The 26,281-nt window shown below is 41.6% G+C and overlaps 1 protein-coding gene across 15 annotated transcripts in view; it reads right to left on the bottom strand.

Annotated features, from left to right (window-relative positions):
- dlg5a (discs, large homolog 5a (Drosophila)) overlaps nucleotides 1-26,281 on the bottom strand; it is a 210,359-nt gene that overhangs the window by 177,224 nt on the left and 6,854 nt on the right. For all 15 annotated transcript variants that reach the window (XR_013495633.1, XM_078199527.1, XM_078199533.1 and 12 more), the window contains exon 2: nucleotides 25,770-25,862. The gene's annotated coding sequence lies outside the window, so the exon portion shown is untranslated. The remainder of the gene's footprint in view (nucleotides 1-25,769; nucleotides 25,863-26,281) is intronic.

Here is a 26,281-nt window from a genome sequence, read left to right as displayed (position 1 = left end):
CAAATGCATTCTTAATGCAGTGTGAAATATTGGAACCTGAAAATCCTCCTTCAATAAACCAATACAATCACCTCACCCACCAAGCCTCACAATTATTCAGCTGTCACCCTTCATAGAAAGAGCTTATCCTGATGCCCGTCTTACGTTTGCCCTTCAAAACTTAACCTGATTCCTTGACGCATCGATTAGTCTTTTTTTCACAATTGCTCTCTCTTTCCCATACAGATCTAGGCAATTCACTCGGAGCTACATTTTCAAGAAGGAAAAGCTCTGGTTCATCAACAAGCCTGAAAGTTCGAGCAGTCAGGTTAGTAGGGTGGCACGGTGGCACAGTGGTTAGCGCTGCTGCCTCTCGGCGCCAGGGACCTGGGTTTGATTCCCGGCTTGGGTCACTGTCTGTGCGGAGTCTGCACGTTCTCCCCGTGTCTGCAAAGGTTTCCTCCGGGTGCTCCGGTTTCCTCCCACAGTCCGAAAGACGTGCTGGTTAGGTGGATTGGCCGTGCTAAATTCTCCCTCGGTGTACCTGAACAGGTGCCGGAGTGTGGCAACTAGGGGACTTTCACAGTAACTTCATTGCGGTGTTAATGAAGTCTACTTGTGACTAATAAATAAACTTTACCTTTTACTTGGATTTCCAGAAGGCATTTGATAAGGTGCCACATCAAAGGATACTGCGGAGAATAAAAGTTCATGGTTTAGGGGTTAACACATTAGCATGGCTGGAGGACTGGTTGGCCAGCAGAAAAGCAGAGAGTATGCATAAATGTGTCTTTTTCTGATTGGTGGGATGTGACGAGTAGAATCCACAGGGGCCTGTGGCGCAGCCTCAACATTTTTTACAATTTATATCAATGACTTGGGGGAATGAAGGCATGATAGCTAAATTTGCAAATGGTACAAAGATAGATAGGAAAGTAGGTTGTGAAGACAACATTAGGAGGTTGCAGACAGAGGGTTGTGTCTCGCAAGGTGGTGGAGGCAGGAGCACTGAATATTTTTTAAAGCAGAGGTCGATAGATTCATGTTCGACAAGGGGAATTTGAAACACAAACAGATCAGCCACGATCTTACTAAGTGGCGGAGCAGGCTTAAGGGGCCGAATGGCCTACTTCTAACTCACCACATTGAGGAAATAGTACTTCAACAACTTCAAACTAGTTACTAGTCACAGATGGGAATCTGGCTTTGCGGAACCTTTTTTTTTAATACGGGGGTAGAACTCTCAAATGGGCACCAAAATATTGAGCCAGGGAAGTATCTGTAATTAATCAGGCATTTGGGTAGAAGGATCTACAGAAATATCAAGATCTGTTGGCATTGTACTTGCAATGTAGCACTCAAACCTAATTACTGTGATCTTTTGGCCCGTTTATTTGATTTGTGTAACTGGGCACAAATACACAGGAAATTCCCGGCACAGCCAGCAATCACAGTAAAGACACAGCACGTACTTTGAATGCAAGACTTTTGCAGCTGATTGGTAGGGAAACCATTTTGTAAAGTTTTGAGGGGGCAGGAGGGCCAATAAAGATTCAACTCCCCATTACTGCCTTCCCCAACCCCCACCAAAATGAAACATTTACCCCCCCAAATCACCTTCATCTATCTTGACCTTTAAAAAGATAGAAAATTCAATACTAGGTATATAAAGATAATGTAATGATTCCCTTAAATATGCAGACCGAATTAAATAATCTCAACTTTAAAATACAAATAGCCCATCAGGCTTGATAACCGAAATACAATTTAATTTACTGAAACATTGTAGACCAGCGTCCCCCATTAATATATTCAATGCCAGTTTGGATAAAGCAGCATATCTCTGACTCATCGCTTGCAATGCTATTATAGTCCTGCATTTAAAATCTTGCAAGTCATTCTTCAGTGTAATGATTTTCCATCACTGCAAATTTATTCCAATCTGGGCAAAAAACAAATCTACCACAACTGATATCATTCTCCCTATTTGTAGCCTTGACTTCCATCTTCCAGAGAGTTGCAGCAGACTACAAGGATAAGTGCAAGCAAGCTAACAGAAAGAGTAGCTTGAAGTTAGATCGGAAGGTTTTAAAAACGAGTCTTATAATTAGGGTCGCTACTCCATGCACTTAGTTATTATTCTTGAGAATGCAAAGCAATGCTCTGTTCAAAACATGCAGGTTCAACACAATCTTCAACTTAATTGACCTATTAATTAAACTAACCCAGAGTTCTCATCTGCAACCTGATTCATAGGTGAAACCACCAATCATTTCAACACAGCAGAACTAAATAATCACACCTTTCAACCTTAGAGAAGTACGTAATTACATTCTATTGCTTCTGTTTTATACAACACATCCTCTCGCTTACCACAAGCAGTAATGAGAAACACTCACTCGCATAGATAAAGGTATCTCGCACACATCCATTCACTCCGTCTACACTTCCCGCTGCCTCGGAAAAGCAGGCAGCATAATCAAGGCCCCCACACACCCCGCACATATTCTCTCTTCCACCTTCTTCTGTCAGGAAAAAAAAAGTCTGAGATCACATACCAATCGACTCAAGAACAGCTTCTTCCCTACTGCCATCAGACTTTTGAATGGACCTACTTTATATTAAGTTGATCTTTCTCTACACCCTAGCTATGACTGCAACACTATATTCTGCACTCTCGCCTTTCCTTCTCCCCTATGTACTCTATGGGTGATATGATTTGTCTATATAGCGCACAAGAAACAATACTTTTCACTGTATCCCAATACATGTGACAATAATAAATCAAAGAACATCTATCAAAAATTTGGCAATGATATGGCAATTTACCAGAAAATAGAACAAAATTGACATTATGAATCAAGTTAATCAGGTCACTGTACAAAACACAAACTATACATGTCCAAATTGCTTGAAGACTCGAGTCAATTTTTTAAAAAGAGATTATAACTAAATACTGGTATGAAAAATTCTTACAAAAACAGACTGCAAATTACAAATACCAAGATACCATGGAGAAAATTTGTTTGGCTCATCATTGCTCCTTCATCCAAAAGAACTTTACAGTTCCAGCTATGGCAGCATCTAGTTTCTCCTGAAACAATTGCTTCTATTACCTCCATTAGATGTTTTAAAAAACTGAAAAGGACCTTATAAAGGTATGGATATACTAAAATAGTTACTATTTATATATGGTGCCCTTAACATAGGAAAAAATCCCTTGGCAATCAGATAAAAATTAATAACCAGCCAAAGGGGATATATAAGACAAATAGAAACAGCAAGAGCCAGGAAAGCTCAACACATCTGGCAACATCTGTGGAGAGAGAAAAAGAGTTAATGTTTCGAGTCCAATATGACTCTTCTTCGTACTCTTACTTTGGACATAGAAGAGCTTGTATTTATTTCGTGTCTTTCACGACCTCATGACGTCCCTTGGGGGCCTTTACGACCAATAAAGTACTTTGGAATTTGAGGCGTTGGTAAATGTAAGCCCACAAGCATAGAGGTGATGGGTAAACATAGAAGTAATGGGTGAGCATAATTTGGTGCAGATTGGGATACAAGCATTTTGCATGAATTCAGGTTTATAGAGGAAGAAAAACGGCAAGCTAACCAGAAGATTTTGGAACAAGGAGTAACAAAAGCACGGATGAGGGTCTCAGCATTAGATTGAGTGATACAAGGAGACAGGTGGTGTTATGGAAACGGATTAGGCTGCCTTTATGAAGAGAATACACACCAGGAAGCTCAGCTTAGAGTCAAATAGAACAGAGGTTGCCAATTGGCATTTCAGTCTGAGATAGTGGCCAGGGAAGGGCTTGGAAGTGGTGGCATGCGAACAACGTTTGCGACAGAAGACCAATGCTTTCTGTCTTCCCAAAGTTTAACTGAAAGAAACTACAGCCCTTCCAGGGCTGAATGTCCGACATGGGGGCATTGAGAGGTGGTGATGATGAGGTAGAGGTGGGTGCTATCAGTATACATGCAAACCTTGATGTCATGTCTTCAGATGACATTGCTACGGAGAAACATGCAGATGAAAACGGAGGAACCAAGGATAGATCCTTGGGGCCTCTATGTGGGAGTGGAAAGAAGTTATTGTGGATTGTTCTCTGGCCACAACTGAACAGGTAACAGTGGGTAATCCACTCAGCCAGACAAAAGAGAGGTTCCAAAGTATAAGGAAGGACAATATATCTTCAGCACAAATACCGAAGATGTCCTTTGGGACTTCAGTTTGGGCTGTTTCAGTGCTGAGGCATGAGGGGGGATTCAATAGGTTCAAACATGGAACTGTGGGAAAGATGGGCACAAACCCAAATCAGGGACAATACACCCTCAGTGACACGCTTTACAAAATCTTTTAAGAGTAATCGCACCATGTACAACTCCCATGACAAGGAACTGGATTGGGACAACAGCCAAAAATTGTTTTTCCATTTTTATTGGCTGGTAATTCAAATGCTCCATATTTAATTATATCAAAACAATGTTGCAAAATTCAGAAAATGACATGAAACCATGCTGTCTTCAATCTGAGTCCAATTAGATTTGTTGGCAGTGAGTGAGATGAAGTATGAAAATGAAAATGATTTTGAAAGAGGTTTAAAATAGAAACCGTCTTTCCTCATGAGGCCAACTAACTGAGACTGTATATGAGAAACAAACCAGATTGTTTGACCTGCTAATTCATCAATTCAAGGCTGATGATACATTATCCACATTTAGCAATTGAGAGTTATATAGGATCTGGGTGAGGTAGCGATCAATGCTCTGCATATGGTGTCACGTCCACAAAGTTGAGTGTTGTCTTTAAAACTGCCTTGGCTCACAGTTCTGAGCTTGATGCCTCATCTATAAATATGCATCCATTTCTTTAACTGTAACTTATTACCAAGTCACATTTCCTACATGTGAAATGTGTGTGCACATCGCCCTCACCTCAAACTAAAGCTAGATCAAGTTTGGTTTAACTTCCATTATTCTCTGCAGGGGTCTCTATAGCTATATAATTTCAGATACCAGGCAACTTGCTCTCAGGAACCTATCAACTCTGCTTTGCACCCAGCTAACAGAACCAGAGAGCTGATTGAGATGAATAGCTTCCGATCTCCCCCATGTTTTTGGGTTACAAAGGACTTTTTCCCAAACTGAAACCAAAAACTCAGTACAAAACAAATCCGCAAGCTGCTCATGAATTTAAGAGAGCTATAACAGGTAACTGTTTAAAACAGCTATGATAAATATCCATTTAAGGCACCCAGTTGTCAAGTATCAGCTTTGGATAAGTGGCAGGTAGCATTCATGCCCTCGAGCCAGAAGTTTGTGGGTTCAAGCCACACTGCAGAGTCAAGTGCATAATCTAGACTGGCACTTTAGTGCAGTACTTCACTGTCAGAGAGTCCATCGTTTGACATTAAACCAAGGTTTGGCCTGCAACCTCAGGTGGATGAAAAAGATCCCATAGCACTATTTGAAGAAAAGCAGATCTCCTGATGTCCTGATCACATTTATCCCCTAACCTATGCCTATTCGCTGATCACTTATTTCATTGCTCATTGTGAGACCTTTTTCTGTGCAAATTAGCTGCAGCATTTTCTCCACTACAACCAGGGCTACATTTCCAGTTCACCTTGAATTGGATGCAAGGCATTTTAGGATGTTGCAAGGTCCTGAAAGACGGGCTGTATAAATTCATTATTTTCTCTCACCATATGCTAGATATAGCACTTGGGGGCGAATGGGATCAAAGGTTATGGGGAGAAAGCAGGATCAGGCTATTGAATTGGACGATCAGCCATAATTGTAATGAATGGTGGAGCAGGCTCGAAGGGCCAAATGGCCTCCTATCTTCTATGTAACATGGGGGAACTGTCCCATGCATTCCAAAAAGTGGCTTCAATGTAAAATGTCAGGTAAGGGAAACCAACTTTTCATTCATCTTTATTGTGGTTTCCACAGCTGGATGACTTTGGTCTACGTCCAGCAGCTCGAATGGAGTCAGCAGGATAGCAAGACAGGTATATAAATAAGGTACAACCTTCACAACGTTAAATATTATAGGATAATTTTCAAAAGAACACAACTCTCTCTTAATACTAAGTTGTGACATGTCTATGGAACTTCTGAAAAAAGGCAGATCCAGTTAAAAAATATTTATAAGCTTCTTTAAAACAATGAAAATCATAGTAAAGCACATCAATTAAGTGTTTCATTGAAGAAACTCTTTGTAATGTTCTTCTCAGGAGACTAAGTGTCTAAGAGCCTGAAGGCCAATGAAAACACAAAACCCAGGTTCATCCTTATAAAGAGTGATGTCAGAGAGTATGACATAAATCAAGTGATGCCTTGTGTTATAATTTTAGTAGGTGCCATCGGCAGAATAATCATGTTTCAGCTTCCATTGTCACAGACTGAAACACAAAAAAGCAATATGGTAATCCAAGTTTTTTTTTAAAAGTTCCCTTAATATCTCCTTGTTCGAAATGAATAATGCAGAACCTTAATAGCAATGCTGCTTACTGACAAGCATCCAGATCAATGACTTGGCTTGTCTGACAGCATCAGAAAGCACTAGATAGAGCCCTTCAATATATTTTTAAGACAATAGATGTTTTGTTAGTGTACTGTATAGCACCTATGTTTCAGTTCCAAGTTAAACCCACTCAGTACACTTCAGTGGACAATTTGGCATTCATTTCCATTGCATAATTTGTCCGTTTGCAATATGCGTCGAGTCTTTAATCAAAGACAAAAGATGAATCCCTGCAGCTTTCCGCAATTAGTTTAGCAGTGCTACACTAAGCTGCAAATGGGCATTGACCCAGTGTTGTTCGCAGTAATGAAAAAACCTTCTCACCTCACTACAGTTTTGATCATTTTTTTACCAGCTTCTAGCACAGCGTGTATAAAGGATTCATTAGAAAAATGAATTTCACAGTATCCCATTTCGCAGAAAACGGTGACAAAAACCCGGCTTGAAAGTGAAACGGTAAAGTTCTTCATCTGAACGCATACTACATCAGCTTGGTTACTCTGACGTATCAAACAGTGGGATGGAAAGATAAACTTTTCCCCAAAAGGCACCCCATTTACCAGCAGAATTCTTCCTGCTCTGTGGAAAGTTTTCAATCACATTCTACCTGTAACCTTTAATCTGAATGCTGGGAAGTGCTCCTTTAAATACAGTATCCTTCTTCAAATCTACAGTTCCAACCTAGGCAAGATGAATGCATTTCTATGATTGGTTTTGCTGCAATAAATAGAAGTAATCTTTGGGTTCATCAGCTAAAAACATTCCAGTGTACCTTTCCCATCCATATTAAAAATTAACGTCAGCACAAATTAATTCTCCACTTACAATATGATCTGGCAGTAATGAAAGGCAAGCTTTTGTTAAACTCCACACACACACACACAAATGATTTCAAATGGAGGTTTCTGCAAGATCGCCTTACATTTGTTGCTGGAGATGTAAACAGGCAGTGTAAGAATCTGTTAACTTTTACTGATCAGAGCTAGTACAATTCGCTTTGACTGAACGGCAGCAAGTTAGTGCCAGGGTAGTATGGCAGTGGCAATTTTAGTTAAAATATTCTTCACTTTTTAATTTTTAAATGAGCTACTCCAATATTTTCAGCTCACAACTGCTCATTAGCCTCCACTGGAGGCGTTAGGCCATGCATATAAACCAAAGAATTGCAGTGTCAAAAAATAACAAGACTAAAGTTTGTGCCAACCATTTAATACCTGTGCACGTGTTGAGAATAATATCGAATTTTTGCGTTATCTCTGACTCCTTCGAAGAAACTAGATGCTACTGAGGTCAAGAAAAGTGAAAAGTACATCTTTCTCCAGCGTGGAGAAGTTTTGGCAGTTCTGAATCCTCCAACAAGTAGTAATGTAATTCTATTTGCCACTGGTCACCCAATTGTTGCAACATTTGTGAGATCGTACCCAGGAGATCAGTTCATGTGGGGGAGAGAAGAAGAATAGAGGTGCAAAAACTATACAATAGTTATTTCGGGGAAATTTAATTATCCCAATACAAATAGTTGTTCCGCGTACAGAGCTTGAGTATTGCTGAAATAAAAAGATGCTGTTGAAGCTTTTCGTCCTGCACTCACAGGACAAGTTCAGAGTTAGAAAGGGAACAACAAATTATACAGCGTGAGAAAAGAGTGTCCATTCTTATATTCTTCATGACAGGTCCAAGTTCGTATCTAATGGACTGACCACAAAGCATGAGCAGATAGCCCTGCTTGAAAGCAAAATGCTTGTAGCAAGAGAAGCAAGCTGCTGGGTGGTATTTATGAGAGATTCAGAGAATCATGGAATCCTACAGTGCAGAAAGAGGCCATCCGGCCCATTGAGTCTGCACTGACCACAGTTCCACCTTGGCCCTATCCCCATAACCCCATGTATTTACGCTAGCTAGTCCCCCTGACACTCGGGGGCAATTTAGCATGGCCAATCCACCTAACTCGCATATCTTTGGACTGTGGGAGGAAACCGGAGCATCCGGAGGAAACCCACACAGACACAGGGAGAATGTGCAAACGCCACACAGACAGTGACCCAAGTTGAGAATTGAACCTAGGCCCCGGGCGTTGTGAGGCAGCAATGCTAACCACTGCACCATCGTGCTGCCCCTTTATTCACTGCATCCGTGTATGGGCTGCCCAAAAGGCACAAAAGTGATGTCCCTTTACATCTTATCCTATCTATAACTCGTTCTGCACAACATGAATTGGCCAAATGATTGGGCAAGTTGCTATTACTAATTCTGAGGAAGTTTGACACATATACAATCCTTCACTTTGCAAAGACCATACACGACTTGCATATCGACAGCGATGCCATGCCTGTGTGCTCATTTGACATTGCTAGTCTATTCATCAACGTAGGGTTCAAAGAAGCCGTACACTGCATCACTATACCATGATGATCCAGACACACTGTCACTGTCTGAATCTGTATTCATTCAACTTATGAACTCAGCAACTCACACAGTTGACACTCACACAGTATGCCTAAATAGATGGGATTGCCATGGGGTCCCCTCTAGGCCCAGCTCTGGCAAACATCTTCAGTGGTTTCCATGAGAAACACATCTTAAATAGAGTTACACCAAATCTTCTCCCTGTGCATGTTTCCAATATGTAGGTGACACGTTTGCTATATTTGAATCTGCCACATTTAAGAATTTCCTTATGGGCTTCATCCTGCACACAAATTCACCTTTGAAATGGAAGTTAAATGAGCTCCCTTTCCCCGATGTGCTAGTTCAGAAATCTGCCAACTACCGCAAGCCTACCTTTACTGGTCAAATAACATTTGAGATTCCTACAGCTCCACACAATATAAGATTGGCCTTATCAGCAAGCTCATAAATAGGGCCAAAGCCATTTGCTCATCTTGCAAGCTTGATGCTGCAATAGGACACATCAAAGCCATGCTAAGGGATAATGGCTACCCTGATTGGATTAGTGCTCACTGTATATCACGCAAACTCATTCATGGGCCTAAGGATGCCACTTTCAATTCTGAAAAGTGCCTGGAAGGGGAAGGTGTCTCAAAAATGTGAGCAACAGGTGAAGCTAGCTACTTCACACTGCTACTGCGCAGTAGCAACACAAGTGATAATCTCCACAAACGCATGCTGCCAGCAAGTTGCCTGTAACACAAATCAGTACTGTAGTATATGAATTTCCAAGCCGGTATGAAGTCAGGTATGTACATCCCAACAACTGGTGGATTGTATCAACAGCATGGCCCTTCGGCTATTCGCAACAGGCAATGTACAAAAGCACAAGCAAAAGGAAAAACTCTCCCCCGACCTATCCCTATAACCCCATACATTTACCATAGCAAATCCATCTAACCATCCATCAAATCCATCACACCTTGGAACACTAAGGGGCAATTTACCATGGCCAATCCACCTAACCTACACATCTTGAGACACTCGGGGGCAATTTACGACAGCCAATCCATCTAACCTGCACATCTTTGGACTGTGGGAGGAAACCACCGTGGGAGGAAACCACCGTGGGAGGAGCACCCGGAGGAAACCCATGCAGACACAGGAAGAATGTGCAAACTCCACAAAGACAGTCATCCCAGGCTGGAATCGAACCCGGGTCCCTGGCGCTGAGGTAGCAGTGCTAACCACTGTGCTGCCCCAGCATACAGGATCCGACGCTTTAAAAATAGATGCACAGAATACAAAAGCAAGGAAGATATGTTAAAAGTGTCTTAAAATATTGGTTCAGCTTCAACTGAACCATCATGTCCAGTTCTGGGCATCAGACTATAGGAAGATGTGAAGGCATTAGAGAGGGTGCAGAAAAGATTTACGAGAATGGTTCCAGCAATAAGAGACCTCAGTTACATGGATAGATTGGAGAAAGAGGGGCTGTAGAGAGATCATCAAAATCACAAGGGGGTCTGGGCAGAGTAAATAGAGAGAAACTGTTCCCATTGGCAGAAGGGTCGAGAATCTTTTTCTACACCATGAGCGGTTAGGATCTGGAATATATCACTTGAGTCTGAAGGGGGAGCAGATCCAATTGTGGCTTTCAATGGGGAATTAGATAATACCTGAACCAAAATAATTTGCAGGACTACAGTGCAAAGGCAAGGAAACGGGATGGGACTAATTGAGTTGCTTTTGCAAACAGCCAACATGGACACAACAGGTCTAAATGGCCTCCTCCTGTGCTGTGACCATTCTATAATATCAATAACATTTCAGAAATTACTAACTCAATTTGCAAAATACAGTCAAACTCGGGCTTTTTGATTGCGCTCTGATTTCTTGCTGACAAGAAAGGAAGGTCCAAGTGGCAAATGTGTTCAATTGCTGACAACCTCTGGTCATAACGCAGTTTGAAACTGTAGGATAGTCACTAGAATGACAATAAGAAGATTCCTACAATTTGAAAGGTCCATGAAGAAGAGAACTAACCTGTAAACCAATGGTATTTCAGATTCAACTAGAAATACTGAAATTTGCAGAAGTTATAAATAGTTCAACCACTGAGATTTAGGTCCATTTAAAAGATGGATGAAGTCCAAAGATGTGCCGGTTAGGTGGACTGGCCATGCTAAATTGCCCCTAGTGTCAGGGGGATTAGTGGGGTAAATATGTGGAGTTATGGGGATAGGGCCTGGTTGGGATTGTCGTCAGTGCAGACTCGATGGGTCAAATGGCCTCTTTCTGCACTGAAGGATTGTATGATTCAATGAAAATAACAGTATTCCAGTAGCAATGGAAAACGATTGTTCTGTACACAGCGAATCCAAATTCGCACCAATGTTGGCTCAATGGTAGCACTCCTATCTGAATCAGAAGGTTCAGATTCCAGGCCCACTCCCCTATTTGAGCATATAATCTAGACTGACACTTCAGTGCAGTCCTTGGGGAGTGCCCACGATAAAAGGTACTGTCTTTCAGAGGAGATATTAATCGAAAGCCCGAAAGCCCTCTCAGATGAATGTAAAAGATCCCATGGCTCAGTTCTCCTGGGGAAATTCTCCCAACGCCCTGGTCAAATTTATCATTCAACCAAAGAACAAAGAACAAAGAACAGTACAGCACAGGAAACAGGCCCTTCGGCCCTCCAAGCCTGTGCCGCTCCTTGGTCCAACTAGACCAATCGTTTGTATCCCTCCATTCCCAGGCTGCTCATGTGACTATCCAGGTAAGTCTTAAACTATGTCAGCGTGCCTGCCTCCACCACCCTACTTGGCAGCGCATTCCAGGCCCCCACCACCCTCTGTGTACAAAACGTCCCTCTGATGTCTGAGTTATACTTCGCCCCTCTCAGCTTGAGCCCGTGACCCCTCGTGATCGTCACCTCCGACCTGGGAAAAAGCTTCCCACTGTTCACCCTATCTATACCCTTCATAATCTTGTATACCTCTATTAGATCTCCCCTCATTCTCCGTCTCTCCAAGGAGAACAACCCCAGTTTACCCAATCTCTCCTCATAGCTAAGACCCTCCATACCAGGCAACATCCTGGTAAACCTTCTCTGCACTCTCTCCAATGCCTCCACGTCCTTCTGGTAGTGCGGCGACCAGAACTGGACGCAGTACTCCAAATGTGGCCTAACCAGCGTTCTATACAGCTGCATCATCAGACTCCAGCTTTTATACTCTATACCCCGTCCTATAAAGGCAAGCATACCATATGCCTTCTTCACCACCTTCTCCACCTGTGTTGCCACCTTCAAGGATTTGTGGACTTGCACACCTAGGTCCCTCTGTGTTTCTATACTCCTGATGACTCTGCCATTTATTGTATAACTCCTCCCTACATTATTTCTTCCAAAATGCATCACTTCGCATTTATCCGGATTAAATTCCATCTGCCACCTCTCCGCCCAATTTTCCAGCCTATCTATATCCTGCTGTATTGCCCGACAATGCTCTTCGCTATCCGCAATTCCAGCCATCTTCGTGTCATCCGCAAACTTGCTGATTACACCAGTTACACCTTCTTCCAAATCATTTATATATATCACAAATAGCAGAGGTCCTAGTACAGAGCCCTGCGGAACACCACTGGTCACAGACCTCCAGCCGGAAAAAGACCCTTCGACCACTACCCTCTGTCTCCTATGGCCAAGCCAGTTCTCCACCCATCTAGCCACTTCTCCTTGTATCCCATGAGCCTTAACCTTCTTAACCAATCTGCCATGTGGGACTTTGTCAAATGCCTTACTGAAATCCATATAGACGACATCCACGGCCCTTCCTTCATCAACCGTTTTTGTCACTTCCTCAAAAAACTCCACCAAATTTGTAAGGCACGACCTCCCTCTTACAAAACCATGCTGTCTGCCAAAACCACTAAAGAAGATTATCTGCTCCATTGGCACGTCCTTACATTCTAACTGTGACCAGTTTCAAAAGCACTTATCTGGCTCTGGAGCACTTTGGGAAGTCTGAGGATGTGAAAGACACTCCGTACAGTAAATGCACATTTTTTCTTCAAGTATAACAGAATTTATACACAAAGAAACATAATGCAAAATAAACCCAAGATGCCAATTTTTGAGGAACCGCATGCTTCACTGAACACCATAGAGTCATAGAGGTTTACAGCATGGAAACAGGCCCTTCAGCCCAACTTGTCCATGCCGCCCTTACTTTTTTTTAAAAACCCCTAAGCTAATCCCAATTGCCCGCATTTGGCCCATATCCCTCTATACCAATCGTACCCATGTAACTATCTAAATGCTTTTTAAAAGATAAAATTGTACTCGCCTCTACTACTACCTCTGGCAGCTTGTTCCAGGCACTCACCACCCTGTGTGTGAAAAAATTGCCCCTCTGGACACTTTTGTATCTCTCCCCTCTCACCAGTTGACAAATCAGATATAGCTCCACAGATGCCTCCCTGCTGTGTTACCCGAGCGGACATTCCTAATATGTACACCAAGACAATGCACATCAGCAAGCTATTCAACTGTAGGTGCCTTCACGAAAGAACACAAATCCGATCTAGCATTTTTACACTGATATTTGTGGCAGTTTGCTGAATGCAAATTTGTCTGCTGTGTTTACATTACAACAGTGACAACAATTCAAAAGTACTTCATTGGCTGCGAGGTGTTTTGAGATGGCTGGTGGGCATGAAAGGTACTATATAAATGCATGCCTTACTTTATTTTCTGTTCTTATCCACTGGCCAGGCGTAGTGGTCACACTAAATGACAAGCAAAAGCGTTTACATCTTCAATCCAGGGGCACTGAGCAAATTCTGAAGCCTCCACCATAAGCTCTGACTGAGACTATCTCATCCAAACCACAACATTCCTAGCCAGTAAAGATCAGATATTCATTGTGTTGACTATCTAACCCATTCTGGCCGTGCTTAATCTCTCCTATAAAATTCCACAAACTGCTTCTCTAAAGCTCATGTAAATTTTCCCAATCACAGTTAGAATTTTGCAATTTACTCTGTAGTTTCCTACCTGGCTTCCATCAGTCCAGTATGGCATTGATTTTCTGTATACATTCACACCATTAAACAGAAAAAGATGCCAAAACATGAAACTGCGCATCGCTAACTAATGTCAAATGGATGCAATATGTGAAGCACTTCACCAATCCCTCTCGGAATCGGATGGTGCCATTATAAAGATCTTAGGAACACAAACGACAATTTTCATTTCTGAAAGGAGAAACTTAAGCACTATTTGTTCTGTGAAATGTAGAATCCATCAGTTTGGGAATACCAAAATTAAATTAACGTTTACTACTTTGTTAAATTTTGATTTGTTAAAAATTCCAAATTTGCTCAGTGTAAGCTGAAAGTCTTGCTGACATGAGATTCTCAAGATCTTGTTTTGGAAAATTATTGCACTGCATGGAGTTACAAACCATACTTGGTTAATTTTTTTTTTTAAATGAGGCGGAAACAAAAATAAGGCTGCAATTTCAGCAACAAAACGTATGCAATAAATGTTGTATTATTGTAATCATCATTTCAGCCATTATGAAGAGGTTTGTGGCATTTTCAGTTGGAAGATTGTCACATCTCAATATGTATGTAACTTCTTAAACAGTATTTAGTGTCTTTATCCTTAATTCCCAAGAGCAAATGGAAGCCAAATCACTTGGAACCCAATGATATTGCTCCCACTTCCCACTGGATCAATCAATTTGCGTCATTTGAAACAAAATGTGACATGTTGGCAGAGTGGTGGGGACTGCTGCCTCACAGCGCCAGGGACCCAGGTTCAAATCCGGCCTCTGGTCACTGTCTGTGTGGAGTTTGCACTTTCTCCCCGTGATGCACGGGTTTCCTGCGGGTGCGCCGGTTTCCTCCCACAGTCCAAAGATGTGTGGGTTAGGTTGATTGCAGTAAGAAGTCTCACAACACCAGGTTAAAGTCCAACAGGTTTATTTGGTAGCACAAGCCACTAGCTTTCGGAGCGTTGCTCCTTCATCAGTTAAGTGGAAGAAAATAGAACTCCCACTTACCTCTTGAAGGAGCCGCGCTCCGAAAGCTAGTGGCTTGTGCTACCAAATAAACCTGTTGGACTTTAACCTGGTGTTGTGAGACTTCTTACTGTGTTTACCCCAGTCCAACGCCGACATCTCCACATTTAGGTTGATTGGCCATGCTAAATTGGCCCTAGTGCCAATGGGATCAGCAAAGTAAATGTGGGGGGTTATGGGAATAGGACCTGGGTGGGACTGTGGTCTGTATAGACTTGATGGGCCAAATGGCCTCCTTCTATGATTTCTATGAAAATATATCTTCACTTCACTTTCTCTAAATGTATAATTTACAATAAAGATCTTCAAGTGATGGCAGTAAATAAATCTCTCTCTTTCCCCTCGTTCTCTCTTCCTTATCACTCTTCCAGCCTGCATTGTGTTTGTGTTTTCTCTTTCACCTTTCTTTTCTCCTGCACCTTATATGCCCAGCCTGCATCCTGCCCCCACCCCCCACCCCCTCCGCCCCACCCACACAACCACTTCATGTACCAATCACACTGTTAAGACAGGGAAGGGAACAGACCTCTAAAGGTATGGACCATTATAGAAAAAAATGGTTCATGACTGGAAACCCACAAACTTTCAACAGCACTTAGAAAACTACTAGAGAAGGTCAGCAACGGCCCAACAAATGCCCCCGAGAGCCTTGATGAACATGCGCCAGCAACAGTGTGCTTAACATGAAGACGGCAACACTAAAAAGATTTTAACTGATGTTGAGACTCTACTACAATGTGCCAAATGGCCTGAAGCAGGCGGGTAGCTCTCTGATCTGAGCTTTAGAAAATTTCACAAAGTACGCAAACCTCATTCTATAACAAAAGGATAAAGATGCCAGATTAAAGACTTTTCATTATATGGTACATCATCATGTCACTCAGAAACATCCAAAGCATGCTAAATGCAAATGAATTACCTTTAAGTGCAGTGACTATTGTGTGATAGTAGGAGCTTTTTCAAGAAGAAAACAGGATTTTTTTTTCATTTAGTTAGCATCCAGCAGTAAGGGAACAACACATGTATCATTGCGCCCAGGAAAATTAAGCTTTCGTAAACTGGAGAGTGATGCAGATGATGGACCATTTTGGTCTTCATTGGGGAGTTTTTTCCCCTTTGTGCAGCTATGGTATAGACAATTTCACAGGCTAATTGATTAATTGAGTGTGGCTTTTGCTACCAAATAAACCTGTTGGACTTTAACCTGGTGTTGTTAAACTTCTTACTGTGTTTACCCCAGTCCAACGCCGGCATCTCCACATCATCAATACACTAAGCCACATAGACCATAAGGTTTAATCCTCAGTCTTGTTGAGCTAACTGATCTCAGCCTAGATAGTAGCAAGGGAAGAGGTCTTGTGGCCCGGAAGTTCAGGGTTTAAATCCTACTCCAGAACGTGATGGTGCTGAAGCTGCATTCATAATGTGGTCAACCCAATTAATTATCAGCCTGCAAATCCTTACGACATGCCCATTGAAAGCAGGAAGAGCGAGAGTGAGCGAGAGCGGCACGATGGCGCAGTGTGGCTAGCACTGCTGCCTCACAGCGCCAGGGACCAGTTCAATTCCAGCCTTGGGTACCTGCGTGGAGTTTGCATGTTCTCCTAGAGTCTGCTTCTCCAGTTTCCTTCCACAGTCCAAAAAAGTGCAAGTTAGGTGGATTGGCCAAGGTAAATTGCCCCTTAGTGTCCCAAGATATGTAGGTTAGATGGATTAGCCATGGTAAATGGGTTATGGGGAGAGGGTTTGGCTTAGATATTCTATCAGAGAGTCGTTGCTAACTCAATGGGCCGAATGGCCTCCTTCTGCACTGTAGGGATTCTATGATTCTAGCATGGGTGCTACAATGAACCTTTGTGTATGGGATGCTACATTTAACCACTGTGCTCCAAGGGCATAAAGGAAGAAAGAGACACCATGATTCCTACTGAAAAGTGCACATATGTGGAGATATATGCAAGAGCAAATTTCAACGTGGCTGTGATGCCTTGTGTGACTGGCTGGTGAGCTGACCTCACAATTGACGAATGGCCACTTGGTAAAAACGTGAGGGTTGCCAGTAAGTACAGAACTGTACCCAGCACAAGCGAGCATGTTGAAGAAAAAAAAAATACATCCTTGGGGATAAAAACAGAGAGGCTGGTCAAATTGACACGGAAAGCTAAAGTGTTGGTATATGCTTCTCAATGGGAAAACACAACTTGTGGAAAATATTTATTTGGAATCACCATTTATGTAAGAAGTGGAGAAATCTGTTCATATTTGAAAACGCGAAGAGTTACTGATTGGAAAAACATACAAAATTGCATCCATTTGTTAGTGCAGCTGGTGAAAAAGGGTGAACTGATCAGAGCCAAGAAATAATAATTTTTAGTTTCTGTTTGTTTGTTTTATTTTATTTTCTTCCCCCCGCCATGTTCTGCCTATTTGGTTGTGAGTGGTTTGAATATTATTGAATCTTCCAGTTCCTGATGTCAATATTTTATGTATATATTAAAAGAGGTAGGCTATTTTGGTTAACATGATTATTTCTAACATTTAGAAAAGCAATAAAATGCAATCAATCAACAAAAATAACCTAGCAGTACTTTGCTTTTCACAAGCCATATGCTTTTCTCCAAATCAAGTCGTCCGAAATGAATTTGCAGATTTCCTTCAGCTTTGCTTTTAAGTAAACCAGGAACGGGATTTGATGCATAATTTCAGCAATTTGCACCTAAATTACACTTTTAACAGACAGGGTTTTCTATGCTGTGTTACTGTGGGGTTTTGGGGGTAAGTGGGAAGCAGAATTATAAATACTGCAATGAGCTAAAATGCAGTGTCGGTTCAGCCAACGTTGTAATACGGTTAAAAATATTAAATGCCTTAATGATACTGAAATATCAGAGGCCTGCTGTTTTATACCAGAAATAGCTCAACACTTTTCAGTAAAAATCTATCCCAGCTATTCAAGTGGACACAAACCAGGGCTTGCGTCATCAGAAATATGCTTTTTAACTCTTAAACTATACCTTTTCTTAAAATCACAATCTCTCTATTGAGGAGCCTTGCATCATTTTCAAAATTTATGAGGTTGCTGAACATTTTACTGAACAGAAATTTCATTTGTCCGATGGTCAAAGTACAAATATTGCTCCAAAGGGAAGAAACATTCACAAGTAAGGCAAAAAACCTCTGCCAACCTATGACCTAAAAACAACTATGAATGCATTGTACCTGGGGGGGGCTATGTGATAACATAAAGTCATCTTAAAACATCAATAAACCAAATCAGAAAATGCTGGAAAATCTCAGCAGTCAAAGGGTCATCTGGACTCGAAACGTCAACTCTTTTCTCTCCTTACAGATGCTGCCAGACCTGCTGAGATTTTCCAGCATTCTCTCTTTTGGTTTCAGATTCCAGTATCCGCAGTAATTTGCTTTTATTTAAAATATCAATATTTCCTGCAAGAATATCAAAATCATGAGAACAGCTGACAATCTGGTATTTGATAGCATACAAACACAACTTGCGTTCCATATTAATTGCTTGTAATATTATTTGTGTTAAAACTCAAAAAGATGTGGTGTAAAAATTAAATTACACCCCCTTGAGCAAACTACAACTACCACAGATAATTCACTAGAACTAAAAACATCACGTTATTCAGCGAAGTATTTACGGGAGCAAATATATATTTGCCACTTCCGATTAACAGGCGCCCAATAAAACTTGCATGTAAACATCCTAACATATCAAACAGAACTGTTCATATCCAGAAAAAAGAGAAACAGTCGCAAATGGATATCAATGGGTAACACAATTTAATCAAAATCAGGTGGCCCACAGATATAAAAGATACGGCAAGATGTACCAAGTATAACTCCAAGAACAATTCTTAGCACAGGGTGTGAATTCATCCTAAGTATATGAATTAAAATTAGTACTCTTGCTAATTTCGGCAATGTATGGTGATAATACTAGTTACATTTAATATACTGACTTTCTTCTCGCTGGTTATTTCAATTGATACAGTTCCATCAAACAATTAATGCTGTCACAGAGGAGAAATCACAAAATTTCACAGGAAATTAAGCGAGCAAAGGTATGAAAAGTGAACATTTGCTCCCCACGTTTCACTGTTTGAAAGTCAATTTCACTGTAAAATATCTTACAACTTTTGAGATTAAAATGAAACACCTTGAGAAACCCAGTAAGTCAAGAGTTGGTTCCCCATCCCGTGGATTTGGAATAGCAGTTGAACATAATTATTCCTGGGGTACAGCAGGCGAGGAGAGAGATATCTGTACTGTTTCTCACCCAAGCTACAAAATGAACTTTCTTATTTATGACAAAAAAAAATCTTTACAACCCTCAAACTGTGCCTCACAGCCAACGGACTGTTCTTTGTACAACCAAAGTAGCGGACATTGATCGCCGAGTTTCAGCTAGCCACTTATTCAATGTCAGTAGCTCTGCATAATTGGAGCACATCTTAATTCATTGTCTTCTTCATTTTTAAAAGTTCTCTCTCAAGAAGAGTGCAGTGAAGATAACACACCAATGGTGTCGTATTCAGCCAACTCTGGGTAAAACTGGGTTCAGGGAGAGTGTAGAAAAGCTAAAGAACAAAGAAAGAAGATACAAGAGACAAACACCGAAGGATAGAAAAAAAATCATTCACGAGAGGCAGCAAGGACATGAAAGATTGTTCTAATTGTCTATAAGCATCACCATGAAAAGCCAATTTAGTGTTTTGACTCAAATCACAGATTCATAAAGCCCAGAAGAGGGTCATATGGCCCATCAGGCTTCTGCTGTTGCTTTGAAAGTGCCACCCTGTTAGCCCCACATTTAGGCTCTTTTTCCCATGGCCCTGTCTTTTTTCATTTTTAATACAACCACACCCTGAAGCACAAAATGTCAAGTTCATGCATTTTGAGATCTCAGTCCAGTAACTGCCAAGATTGGTAAACGCATTCATTGCCAACACGATATTCTACACCCTATCCTTTCCTTCTCCCCTATGTACTCTACGAACAGTATGTTTTGTCTGGAACAGCTCGCAGGAAACAATACTTTTCACTGCCTCTCAATACATCTTACAATAATAAAAGCAAATTGGATTGAATTGATTTAACAGCGTCTACACTTTGAGTCCTAACTATTTTAACTTCCGTAAACAAGGCACGCGAGCTTCATCATATCACACACCTAGTCATAATGCTCAGAATTTATGGACAGAATTAATAATAATATGCTCCTGAAATGCTCCAAACACACCATGATCACACCATGGTCAACTCAAATTTAATACATTCTACCAAACTGGATTTAGAGTCATAGAGGTTTTACAGCATGGAAACAGGCCCTTTGGCCCAACTTGTCCATGCCGCCCATTTTTTAAAAAAACCCCTAAGCTAATCCCAATTGCCCGCATTTGGCCCATATCCCTCTATACCCATCATACCGATGTAACTATCTAAATGCTTTTTAAAAGACAAAATTGTACCCGCCTCTACTACTAACTCTGGCAGCGTGTTCCAGACACTCACCACCCTCTGTGTGAAAAAATTGCCCCTCTGGACACTTCTGTATCTCTCTCCTCTCACCTTAAACCTATGCCTTCTAGTTTTAGACTCCCCTACCTTTGGGAAAAGATATTGACTATCTAGCTGATCTGTGCCCCTCATTATTTTATAGACCTCTGTAAGATCACCCCTCAGCCTCCTACGCTCCAGAGAAAAAAATCCCAGTCTATCCAGCCTCTCCTTACAACTCAATCCATCAAGTCCCGGTAGCATCCTAGTAAATCTTTTCTGTACTCTTTCTAGTTTAATAATATCCTTTCTATAATAGGGTGACCAGAATTGCACACAGTATTCCAAGTATGGCCTTACCAATGTCTTGTACAACTTCAACAAGACTTTCCAACTCCTGTATTCAATGTTCTGACCAATGAAACCAAGCATGCCGAATGCCTTCTTCACCACTCTGTCCACCTGTGACTCCACTTTCAAGGAGCAATGAACATGTACCCCTAGATCTCTTTGTTCTGTAACTCTCCCCAACGCCCTACCATTAACTGAGTAAAGTCCTGCCCTGGTTCAGTCTACCAAAATGCATCACCTCGCATTTGTCTAAATTAAACTCCATTTGCCATTCGCCACTTAAAACAGAATGGTGGCAAAACGAAATACCAAACAAATGGTCTTGAGCCCCACTGGACTTTGTAATGCAGAAGTTCCCCATCAGGTCGTTCAATTCCAAAACATAAACAATTAATTTTTGCTTTCATGAGGTTACTTTGTCACACCACCAGCACAGTTCAGAATACAAGACAGCAGGCATAAATTCAGAATCAGAAATTAATTACTATGAATTAATTACTTGAGAAATTACTCCTAAATTTCAAACCTTCACATTGCAAAGGCTGCAGGTATCAACAGCACAAAAATGTTTAACAAAGTGCAAGCCTGTTGGTTTCAATTAAGCATGTGCAAATCTGTTAGAAATGGACACTAATGTGAGATACTGAATGAAGAAATGGATCCTAAATGGGATTGGGTGGGAGTTCAGGTGTTTTTAATGTGTCGGTGCAGACTCGATGGGCTGAAGGGCCTCTCCTGCGCTGTATGATTCTATGATTCTTTTTGAGGAAGTATTTGAAATGTTCCATTCTCACAAATAATCCCCAGTCCATAGTCGCATTTAGAAAGTAGAGGGTTCTAAATTCCCTGACGCAATCCTATCACTACTTGCAAATTAAAGGCAATGATGTGTGGGTTTCCAGATCATGGCAAACGCTCCTTGATCGATGCACTGCTCCCAGATTTTGGAGAAGCCTGTTGCAGTTAACCTACTGGTTGCTCTCTCCAAGCAGGTTCCGAAATCATTTCCTATGCTGATGTTTTTTCCTCCGCTATTTTTGTTCTCTGCCTTTTTAAAGGTGGGATTCATTTTCACCCTATTACGTGCTGGTTAGGGTGCATTGGCCGTGCTAAATTCTCCCTCAGTGTTACCCGAACAGGCGCCGGAGAGTGGCGACGAGGGGATTCTCACAGTAACTTCATTGCAGTGTTAATGTAAGCCTACTTGTGATACTAATAAAGAAACTCAAACTTAACCCATCGAACTGCACATTAATTACAGGCGAGTCTTGACAGCTGTATGTGCAGGCTATTCGACAAAGGACAACACCTTTGCTATAATACTGTAATCACCCTTCCATTTATGTAGCACATGATCAGACTGAAATATTTCTGAACACTTTCAAATCAGATAGTTTGAAGTGCAGTAACTATTAGATGGACAAATGAAGTAGCCATTCTATATTAGCAAAGTTCTACAGTCAGTGAGATCAACGATCAGTTAATCTAACTGGAACATGCACACAGGATCTCAGCTTACTCCATCAACTAAGGAATGATAGCTTCATCAAAAACAACTTTCCCTCAGCGCTACACTAGAACATCAGCCTAAAATGTAACCTAAAGAACACATACTTCTAACTGCTACTAATGGAATGCAACTGACACTTGCTGTGTACATACCACCAAAACACTCTTTTGGGATACAGATTGCCCAATGTATTTGCTGTCTTCATGAGGAGGACTTCAAACACAAGCATTTGTCCAAAATTGTATTCTGAACATCATGGAGGTTTATTCACCTATCGTATTTGAAGTATCGTGACAAGAATGTTGTGTCTGAAGTGCCACGTTATAGAAAGGATATAAAATATACCGTCAATTCACTTGGAAGGAAGAAAAACTTGCATTTTTTAGCACCTTTTCCAACCTCAGGGCATCCCAAAGAGCTGGACAGCCAATTGGAATACACGGCTGTAATGCAGGAAAGGTAGCACCCAAAAGCAACAATATCAGAAGGTTATTGGCTGAGGGTTACATTTGACCAAGACACCAATGGTAACTCCGTCACTGCTCATCTCTCAAATTGTACCATAGGATCCTTTACGTCCACCTGAGAAGGTGAAGGGGGCTTTGATTTAACATTGCATCTAAAAGACAGCAACTTCGATAGTACAGCACTTCTTCTGTACTGCAATGGACCGTTATGCCTAGATTTTGTGCAGCATGGTGGCACAGTGGTTAGCACTGCTGCTTCACAGCGCCAGGGACCCAGGTTCAATTCCGGCCTCGGGTAACTGTCTGTGTGGAGTTTGCACATTCTCCCCGTGTCTGCGTGGGTTTCCTCCGGGTGCTCCGGATTCCACCCACTGGCTAAAGATGTGCGGATGAGGTTGATTGGCCATATTCAATTGCCTCTTGGTGTCAGGGAGATTAGCAGGGTAAATTCCACCTGGGTGGCATTGCTGTCGGGGCAGTCTCGGTGGGGCGAATGGCCTCTTCCTGCACTGTAGGGATTCTATCATTCTATCCTATGGTCCTAAATCTCTCAAGTGGGACCTAAACCCACAGCCCTCTATCTCAGAGGCAAGAATGGCACCCACGGATCCATGGGTGCCAATGAAATGTTACAAGGAAGATGGGTTACAATTATGAAGAGAACTGAGTAGTTACAACTTCTTAAAAGTTGTGAAGGTAAAGGGATGGCTTGATAGAGGTCGTCAAGCTTCATGAAGGTTATGATAAGGTTAATAACAGTAAATTATTCTTAATGGTTGACAACAAGAGGACACACATTTATAGTCGCAAAAATAACTAAAAAGATATTTTAAAAACAGCCGGTGCTGAGAATATGGAATTTTCTATCAAGTTGTCGAAGCAAATCTTTGAATCATTTGACTACAAATTGAACAGTTGCTTGACAAAGAGAAATTTAAAGGTCTAATAGGGAACAGAGATTTCAACTCAGTGCCTCATTTGCCGAAAAACAGCAGTAAAGGTGTGAGGAACAAAATGGCCTGTTTCTGTCTGGTAAGATTCTATGGTTATTTATGTGAGATGCTATGATGTATTCAAAACATTGTGCCTTTTTGAATTAGATTTCAAAATATCAATGGAAGAAAAATTATTGCCAAAATAGCTCGATGTGTACCTCTTAAGTTAGAACAGTTTGAAGATAATTATTGATTCTGAAGCAATTTATTAAAAGTGCAAACACAGCTGTTATAAGGCTTCATCCATAAAGCACAAAAGAACAAGTATCACGTTACGTTAAAAAAAAATCAAATGCACACTTACAAGAGTAGATCAGAGAGAGGGCCTGTACACTGCTGCAATAGTCTCACACAGGCTGTGGGTGGAATGTTAACCAGTGTGTTTGCACAAAACCTCCCTCATTAATCTCAGGCTTCCAATAGCAACTAATGTGCTTTAATAGCGTCATTTCACAAAGACTTTTCCCCTTTACACTGGAACAGCCTTAAATGGAACATTTCTGCACAAAATTGAATTATCCATGGTGATGGTGACTATCCAGATAATAAGGATGTTCTGAAATAGAACATATGGTTCATGAACATTGGTTTATGGGTAGATACAAAGGAGAATTTAGCTTGCTAAACAAGTGGTAAAATACAGTGCCATTCTAACATGTTTCAGAATTCTCTGTTCTGCTCTGCCAGAATTGCTAAGAGAGCAATCGTGTCTCAGGAAGCCAGGTGAGCTGGTGGCACTGCGTCTTGAGCATCTTGGAGCAACATGACCACAATATGGCCGCTCCATCCCAGCTCTAACATGTTCAAAGACTTGAGTCAAGATGTCATTCGCCTCACAAATGAGAGCGGGTGGAAAGAGGTAGTAACACCTTGCCGTGCTTTCTGCTAACCGAGCCTTGTGCATTACAACAGTTGTGAAGTCGCATCATTCACTGTTATCATTCGTTTAGGACTTGAGGAATCCCAAAGAAAATCAAGGGGAAAGGAAAATCTCGCTCTCTCAAGGAAGGCGAAGCAAGAACGTAGATACAGGGACTGCCCATTCAGCCAACTCTGATAGGCTCCACATTTCTTCCATAATTCTTAATATCCTCAAATCCATGCAGCTTCCTCTTTTAAACACGTCAATTGATTCTGCATCCACAATTTTCTACAACACGTTTCACATTCCTCCAACCCTCAGGCACGAATAATAATCCCCAAGATATGCTTTGAAATCATAGAAACATAGAAACCCTACAGTACAGAAAGAGGCCATTCGGCCCATCGAGTCTGCACCGACCACAATCCCATGCAGGCCCTACTCTCATATCCCTACATATTTACCCACTAATCCCTCTAACCTACGCATCTCAGGACACTAAGGGGCAATTTTAGCATGGCCAATTGACCTAACCCGCACATCTTTGGACTGTGGGAGGAAACCGGAGCACCCGGAGGAAACCCACGCAGACACAAGGAGAATGTGCAAACTCCACACAGACAGTGACCCAAGCCGGGAATCGAACCCAGGTCCCTGGAGCTGTGAAGCAACAGTGCTAACCACTGTGCTACCGTGCCGCCCCTGAATGAGCTTAGTGGAAATATATATATCCCCTTGTTTCCCCGATTAGAGAGCCATTCCCTATTTACTCACAATTCTTTTTACTACTTGAAATACAAATCCATCTTCAACCTCGCAGCACCAGAGTACTCAATCTCTCAGCTCAGGTGTCAGATTGTTGCTGGATGCAAGGTAAGATTTTGTAGCCAATGTGCTCTCCCTTGTGTGAAGTTTGACAAAACACAAGATGAGACCTGACCAGCTAATTGCATTTACTTGTAACATCCCTTGCAAAGTGCATTGACACGTGAGCACACAACGCAAAAAAAAAAATCAATGTTCACAATACTATTCGCATATCCACAGGAAAACAGGTTCCCTACCTCTTTTTCTCGCTCACGCAGCCAAGAATGCAATCTCACTCTCTTCCAAAAGTGGGCAGCTTCATGCACACTCTCTGGCAGGTGAAATCATACCTTTGTAAAAGAAAAGAAGCAAACACAAAGATGCAGAGTTTCAGACAAGCATATCCAGACATGCAAATTTTATCTTTCATCCACAGTATAATTCTCTCACGAAGGCATGTAAACAAAGGAAGGAAGAGTGTCTCACTCCTGCATAGTGTCAGGTAGGCACAGACAGTCAGTTACACAGTCCCATATGCTGCATGTGGGAACAAGCAAGTACACGCACACATGCGTGTACAACCTCATTTACAAACTGAATGGCACACAATCTCTTTCACACAGACAAGTGTGCAGGTAAGTGCAAAGCCTCCCTTGCGCAAAGGCATGTAGTTTCACTCATATACAAGATGCACATGTAACTTCCATACAGGACACACACAAGCAGAGCCAAGAAGATAGAAAAAGACAAGCAAAGTAACATAAAGGCA

The sequence above is a fragment of the Mustelus asterias genome, chromosome 28 (assembly GCF_964213995.1).
Source record: "Mustelus asterias chromosome 28, sMusAst1.hap1.1, whole genome shotgun sequence".
NCBI classification, from domain to species: Eukaryota; Metazoa; Chordata; class Chondrichthyes; order Carcharhiniformes; family Triakidae; genus Mustelus; species Mustelus asterias.
This window is presented reverse-complemented; position numbering and strand designations above follow the sequence as displayed.